Source organism: Eurosta solidaginis, chromosome 2, assembly GCF_040869045.1.
Source record: "Eurosta solidaginis isolate ZX-2024a chromosome 2, ASM4086904v1, whole genome shotgun sequence".
Classification (NCBI taxonomy): domain Eukaryota; kingdom Metazoa; phylum Arthropoda; class Insecta; order Diptera; family Tephritidae; genus Eurosta; species Eurosta solidaginis.
In genome coordinates, this window is record NC_090320.1 from 197175087 (window position 1) to 197182968 (window position 7882).

At 35.7% G+C, this 7882-nt stretch overlaps 1 long non-coding RNA gene across 1 annotated transcript; it reads right to left on the bottom strand.

The window, feature by feature from the left end:
* Positions 1 to 852: 852 nt before the first annotated feature.
* On the bottom strand, positions 853 to 5629 carry LOC137240485 (uncharacterized). The gene is made up of 3 exons (XR_010949752.1): positions 5407 to 5629; positions 1670 to 1943; positions 853 to 1610 (listed from the first exon to the last, which is right to left on the bottom strand). It is a non-coding gene; the product is annotated as an uncharacterized lncRNA (long non-coding RNA).
* Between the last annotated feature and the right edge of the window lie 2253 nt (positions 5630 to 7882).

Here is a 7882-nt window from a genome sequence, read left to right on the forward strand (position 1 = left end):
CCGGATACTATAATAGGTTAAACTCTTTCTTACACCAACTTTTTTCATTAGCAATGTGGAACCAAGGCTAATAACACATATTTCTTTTTGGTTTAACCCTGTATGACCAGCAAGTTTCCTTGTACTCCCCTTAGGATCGCATCTGGTGAATGGGCGAAGCACTGCTACAACAACAGTACCATCAGAAGTCCCAGAAATTGAGCAAACCAGTAAATCACTTGAGTAAATTAAAGGCCGTTTATGCGCATTGAGGGATGCTCTAGCAATATCTTTTATCTAGAGAAAGGGAAGTAAGTATACCTTTAGGTGTAGAAAAAGATAAAATACAAAAATATTTACATGAAAAAACCACAGCAAGAGTGGGAAAGTACGATAGGTTATGTAATATGAAGAGCTATATGGCTAGATTACAACAAAAAACGGCCAAGGAGTTCTCTGAGCAGATCTCCATAAATTTATAACTGTACACCAATCGTTTCGCTATAGGCCAGCATGCGGAAAGAATGGGTATTTATCCAAATGGCCACTAAGAAGCTATAAAGATGTAACTACCAGATATACTGTTGACCATTTTCTGTACAAATCTCCTGCTCTAGCTAGAGCATGACTTCCGAAGGTCCGTTTCTCTTATAAAAGATCTAAATTTTGATTTATTTGTAAAATTAGATGTCATTGAACTCGCTCCGGTCTAATGTACCGCCAACGTTGATATCTTTGACTTTGTGTATTTCACAGTATCTTTAACATTTTTTGGGCTTTGATATGTTTTGGTTCATGCGAGAGGAAAGCGATTTGCGTTCATGTTTCATCGCTCAATAATTGCTGTGCAATTACAAATAAGTAGACCATCGCTTTTAATAATGTCATTTATCAACACTATATTATTTATGGGTCCAATTGCTACTCGATGGATTGTAAGAAATTTTGAAAAATTGCCTGACCACATTGGTTCTCAAGTAAATCTTTAATAATTGACAGCTGGATATTATCTCTGAAAACTGTAAACCTCTTACTTGAGCAATGTTGGGTAGAGATTTTGCTGCCATGTAGAAGCAAAATGTTCTCAACGGCGCTGTAGTGCTGCAGGAAAATGAATCAGGAAACTGGTTGGAGCTATAGTTGCACAGAAGTCTTCCTACACATGATCTAATATCTAACTGGACACGGCTGCTTCCGTAAACAACTTCGCACAATAGTCAAAATGGAAAAACCCAGATACCTCTACCTCACCTAATAATGCCGGTAGGTTGCTGTGCTCTTCAGATACTTAACACCAGAGCCCAAGTAGCACACGGACCGTCATTTTGATGCATATTCTCCTCTAAAACCAATTGCTGTTGATTTTAGTAGGGCTTGTTGGTACTTCACTCAAATCATTTGAATTAGACAATGAACCTGCTGATATATTTTACGGAGCTTTAAACATCTTTCTGAAGTATATAGCTGCCCATAGCTTAAATCCTAGTTTGTACTAGAGCTGGGCATTCGCCTAGGTAATGACGAGGAGTTCCAGTTGCTGCTGGAACTTGCTATGGATGTTTATTTTTATGTGATCCGATATAAGCTTGATATTTGACAAGTTTGCTTCGGAATGAAACGACCTCTTGCAGCTGTTGATTGGGGAGTAAAGTGCGATGAGTGTAGCTTGACTATTTGAGAAAATGCTTACCTCGAGCCCTCTCATCTAAACGACTCAGTTAGTTTTCGTACCTCAAGAAGTGATAAATGCGGTCCTAAATGCGACAAAAAATAGATTGCGCGTGGAAGGCTAGGTTTTAGTAGGTAGACGTTATACTCGGTGACCCTCGTTATTACATTTCCTCGTTCGACGTGCGTACTATATCAAAGGTGTGGCCAAAATACATTTCTTAATTTTTCACATCATTACACATAGCTGGCATGCATACAATTGATTGAAAATTGTAATGATAAACAAGTTTACACTGAAAAAGACAAAATTTTTTCGTTAGTCTTTATCTTTTCTAGAATATTCAACGAAATTTTTGTGATATACAGATTAATTTATTTTTATTTTATGTTATTTCAAAGCCTCTAACGAAAATACAGATTCTGTTTTTGGCTTTTAAAGTAGTCACCACCACACCAATGCTAACTCTACATAATTATAATATGTATATATATCTCTTCCAACGCATGCAATAACCACTTAAATCGAGATAGGAAAGCTTTGAGTTAGGGATGGCACGGTGTTCGCTGTTTGAAGCTATGTGCGTCTGTTCTATAGGCATTTGTTTATGGATATTTTTGGAAAATTTGCTAATAAATACAAAACTATGAATGTACTAAGTCTATCTGAAGATCTTCTGGTAAAATCCAATCCATCAACAAATGGATCATAACCGAACTCAGAACTACAGTCCTTTAAAATTTGAAAAAATTTCCTAATTTATCAAACTGACCTGTTGTTCTTGTTGTATTAATGATAAAGACATTCCCCGAAGGTTTTTGGGGGTGTTATCGTTGTTGATAGTCCTTTGCCAGATATAGATCAGGTTCGTTCCGGTAACAAAGCACCATTACGGTACTAGCCCGACCATCTAGGAAACGATTAACATGCCCACATTATACCTTTTAGGCCATCCCGCCCCCACCCAGTTTCTTGAGGAACTTGGGGACGCCAGAGCCTCGCCGGCTAAATGTGTGTATGATATATTCATATTTGTAACATCATTCCTCTCGCTTAGGTGTTGTTAACAATTGGGTTTCGGAAACACTGAAGCGATAAAGTTTTGTATTGCGCTTATCAGCCCCTTGGAACCCTCTTTGTCAAAATTGATTTTATTTGTTTTAGCGAACTACGATTTATGACTTAAGAGCTTATTGCCAAAAACCGCGCAAATTTAATAAAGGGAACAAAACAAAATTGTGGCAAAAGTAGAAAATGTCCATGAATTTCGAAAATAAATAGGAATGTGCCAAAAAAACTTTCTGCTTGCATGCACAAATGTTTGTATGTATTGTTGTTGGGGGTGTTTTGCGGTATAGACTTAATAAATAAATATAAATTTTTTTGTGCAAAAGAATGTCAAAACTTTATACCAAACGAATTTTATAACATTTTAAATTATTATAATTTTTTTAAATTATTTAATTTATAGGTCTTGATGTCTGTAATAATTTTTTTTCTCAAGATAAATACTTAAACTTTTTTTTTATATATTTTTCTTCTTCACGGCTATATAACTTTGCCTTTGTGCTTTATGTTTTCTATGAAGGACATCCTTTTCTTTCATTCTGCTCATAACTCAACTTAAAATTACAATTAACACTGAGATGTCCGTTCCTACATATCTTAGCCCTCTTCCCACCAGAAATAGTTACTATTATTTCCTACGCCGACGACTACAAAATAAATGCAACAGGCCCTGGTCCCTCAATAGATGAACAAGTTCCAAAATGAATAATTATCTAGTTCTTTAGAATCGCTTAATATGGCACTATCATAGACCAAGTCCAAGGCCAATCTGTTTATGATGTGAAAGAAACAGATTATGCAAATACTGAACGTTCACCTTGATAGCTTTACGCTACCATTTTCAGCCACACAAAGATCTTAGGTGTAACGGTCGACAATAGCTTTACTTTCAAGACGCATGCCTCCAAAATTGTATCTAAAGTAGAAAGCCGCAACAAAATCCTCAAGTTGCTTGTCACCAGCCCCTGGAAAAAGGATAAAGAAATGGTGCTAATAACTTACAAAGCGATTTCCCGGCCACTCATGCGCTAGGCGTCGCCGGTTTGGTAGCTCGACTTAAAAAATGCATACTGGAAAAGGCTGCAGGCCTGCCAAAATACTGCCCTTAGACCTACCATGGACTGTCGGCTTGTTACTCCTGAACATCACCTACAAAGTGAGACAAAAAAACTCCTTAGAAAGGTGCATAATGGAATGCTGAACAAATAGGTTTTGGTGATTTGTGACACACCGGGACATTCCAGGAAAATAAATCTCCGACTTCCCAACTCAGCTGCTTGAACCAGAAAAGCGGAAGGAGGCTATACTCCTAATCCCCACTGAAACGATAACCAACTTTGCGGGTTTCGTCCGGTGAACCCCGTTATCAATATCCAACGGTAGGGGAAATCCGATTACAAAAGGAGACACACTTCACTCTGATCCAACTACTTGCAGAACGGCAAGTCAATTTCATACGATTTTGACGAGTTTTAAAATTAACTCTTAGTTAAAAAGTACTGCTAGTGGGCCAACGAAAATCATGCTCTTCAAGTCACTTATCATACCCGTCCTGCTATATGGTGCAGTTGCATGTTCGAGAGAAAAGTTCTCCGAAAAATTTACGGATCTCTGCCCGTTGGCGACTCCAAGTACCGAAAACAATTTAATGAATAGTTGTAAGCAGACATCAGCATAATCCAGTGAATTAAAACGTAGCAGCTACGCTGGATAGGGCATGTTATGCGAATTAAAGATGATGCTCCGATTAAGAAAGTATTTTTATCGGAAGTACCAGGTAGAAAACGTTTTAAATTCTCTTGGTGTGACCAATTGACGCCAATTAACCCAACAAAGAAGAGCCAGGGGCCTTTTGGGACGGCAATGAGTGTTTAAAAGTTTAAGCGCCAATTCAGTAAATTAAAGTAAATGTTGGGTTTTGGGACCGTATACCGTCAGTTTTCGCATTACAAGCATCCCAGTCAGTTTTCCAAAACTTCATGAAATTGTTCCAAATCCTTAGTCATCTCTCTGCTTCCATATTCCTTAGTTATAAACAATTTGATATTCTGAAGTACTAGCGATTCAGCTCCGTTGACTAAAACTTTGTAATTTTTTCCAGCCTTATTTCATATACATATGAACAAAAAAGAAATAACACACGTCCACAAAAGGAAATTCAGAACACAGGCGTTATTTGAATGATAAAAATTAAGTGAATGATAAAAAATAAGTGTTGCAGAAAAAACCAAGAAGTAGGACTTTATGATGCCAAATGCGACTCGATTTTGTAACATTGACTTCATCTGTCTGTTGATTTGAACAAATTTTCATTTGATTAAAAAAAAAAAAACTAACTTGACCTATAAATACTATAAGAGGGAATACTTCATACCCGGCAGGAAAAAAAGTAAACTACGAGCTGACGAAGTCATCGTCATCATTAATGGTGTTGCTTTTTCTGTCAAGGCATTGGCTGTAAGCGAAAAACAAATTTTGTTTTGATAAATTTTTGAGAAACATTTACAACACCCACGTACAGCAAAATGAACAATGCGACACATGTTTCGAGCATTAAATAAAAAATAAATTTTTGATCCCAGCAAATGCCTAAAAGATGCACAAACTGTATTATTAATTGCACTTACAAATTATTTGCTTTATGAAATCGTCAAAATCAAAAATTAAAATGGCCATCGAAATCTACATACGGTTCATAAGCTCGAGCGATCACCTTAAATGATCGATACTGCCATAGATCATTTCGTATGCAATTAATTAATTGAGCTAAGCGTACGCTGACCGATGTAAAAAACTATCAACGCATGCAAGCTGGCCACTAGGAAGCTAAGCAATCAAAGTGCCATGCAAATCTGGCGCAAATCTGTTTTAAGATCGATATGAAATGTTGTGCTGCTGGCTTATGTCGATCAATTAAGCATTACAACTGCCGCATGTCTGCTGCAGACGACAACATGCCAATGGCAAACCGTAAGTGTAAATATATGTAGCGTGTGTCATGACGACAACTTTGTGTTGTATTGTGAGAAAAGCTTATTTAGAAAGAGAGGGACGATTGCCGCAGCAAATCAATGCATTTCACATTACAACACGAGGCAAAACATTGGATAATTCGATAAAGGACGTATATTTTTATTGATTTTAAGTTCATTAGAGCGCAATAAACAAAAAGAAAACTGTATAAATATGTATGTAGGCATGCACATACATATGTACTATATTCGAATCCAAAGATTTAGCGTTATGTACTTGTTTGTTGTACAATTTTTGCTAATACATACATATATACCTTGTTAGCCATATACCATTTTTATATAACCATATATTGTTTATATATCTGTATATATATATTATGTGTTTATATGTACATACATTAATGTGTATATGCGGGAATGTTTTTTGTATCTGTACGATCAGCGCGCGAACTTAAATTCACGTTCAGATCACACAAAATTCGCTATCAACTGCCATATCAACCAACTTCCAAGTGGCTGGGACAAGGTAAGTCACAGCAGGAACAACCAATGAGATATGTATATACACATACATATGTACATACCTAAATGTTATTAACATATACATATATCTACATACATTTACACATATAATTACTTATTTGAATTTAGTTAGACACATTCTGCACCTACACATTTATTTGCTAGATTTCTAATTTTATTTCTGAACATATGCAAACAAACCAATATGTTCACCAAATGTTTATACAAAGGCACACAAACATGTATATACTTGTAAGTGCATGGCAAATGTATACATGTACGGGGAAGTGTGCTCAGAAAGCTGAAAGGATTTATAAAAGACTTTTACTTCTGAGTTTTGCGTATACAATATATTCATTGGCGATGATCAGATATATGTATGTATAAATATATACCGTATAAAATACATATACATACATAAATATATTTGCATGTATCCAAAAAGATTCTCAGTAATTTGTTACACTCAGTTGAGCAGAGCTCACAGAGTATATTAAGTTTGATTGGATAACGGTTGGTTGTACATATATAAAGGAATCGAGATAGATATAGACTTCCATATATCAAAATAATCAGGATCGAAAAAAAATTTGATTGAGCCATGTCCGTCCGTCCGTTAACACGATAACTTGAGTAAATTTTGAGGTATCTTAATGAAATTTGGTATGTAGGTTCCTGAGCACTCATCTCAGATCGCGATTTAAAATGAACGACATCGGATTATAACCACGCCCACTTTTTCGATATCGAAAATTTCGAAAAACCGAAAAAGTGCGATAATTCATTACAAAAGACAGATAAAGCGACGAAACTTGGTAGATGAGTTGAACTTATGCCGCAGAATAGAAAACTAGTAAAATTTTGGACAATGGGCGTGGCACCGCCCACTTTTAAAAGAAGGTAATTTAAAACTTTTGCAAGCTGTAATTTGGCAGTCGTTGAAGATATCATGATGAAATTTGGCAGGAACTTTACTCTTATTACTGTATATCTGCTTAATAAAAATTAGCAAAATCGGAGAACGACCACGCCCACTTTTTAAAAAAAAAATTTTTTTAATTCAAATTTTAAAAGAAAAGTTAATATCTTTACAGTATATAAGTAAATTATGTCACCATTCAACTCCAGTAATGATATGGTCCAAAAAAATACAAAAATAAAAGAAAATTTCAAAATGGGCTTGGCTCCGCCCCTTTTCTTTTAATTTGTCTACGATACTTTTAACGCCATAAGTCGAACAAAAATTAACCAATCCTTTTAAAATTTGGTAGAGGCATAGATTTTGCGACGTTAACTGTTTTCTGTGAAAATGGGCGAAATCGGTTGATGCCACGCCCAGTTTTTATACACAGTCGTCCGTCTCTCTTTCCGCATGGCCGTTAACACGATAACTTGATCAAAAATCGACATATATTTAATGAACTTAGTTCACGTGTTTACTTGAACTCACTTTATCTTGGTATGAAAACTGAACGAAATCCGACTATGGCGTCGGATCGATATCGAAAATTACGAAAAATGAAAAAATTTCATAATTCTATACCAAATACGAAAAAAGGGATGGAACATGGTAAGGTAATTGGATTGTTTTATTGACGCGAAATATAACTTTAGAAAAAACTTTATAAAATGGTTGTGACACCTACCATATTAAGTAGAAGAAAATGAA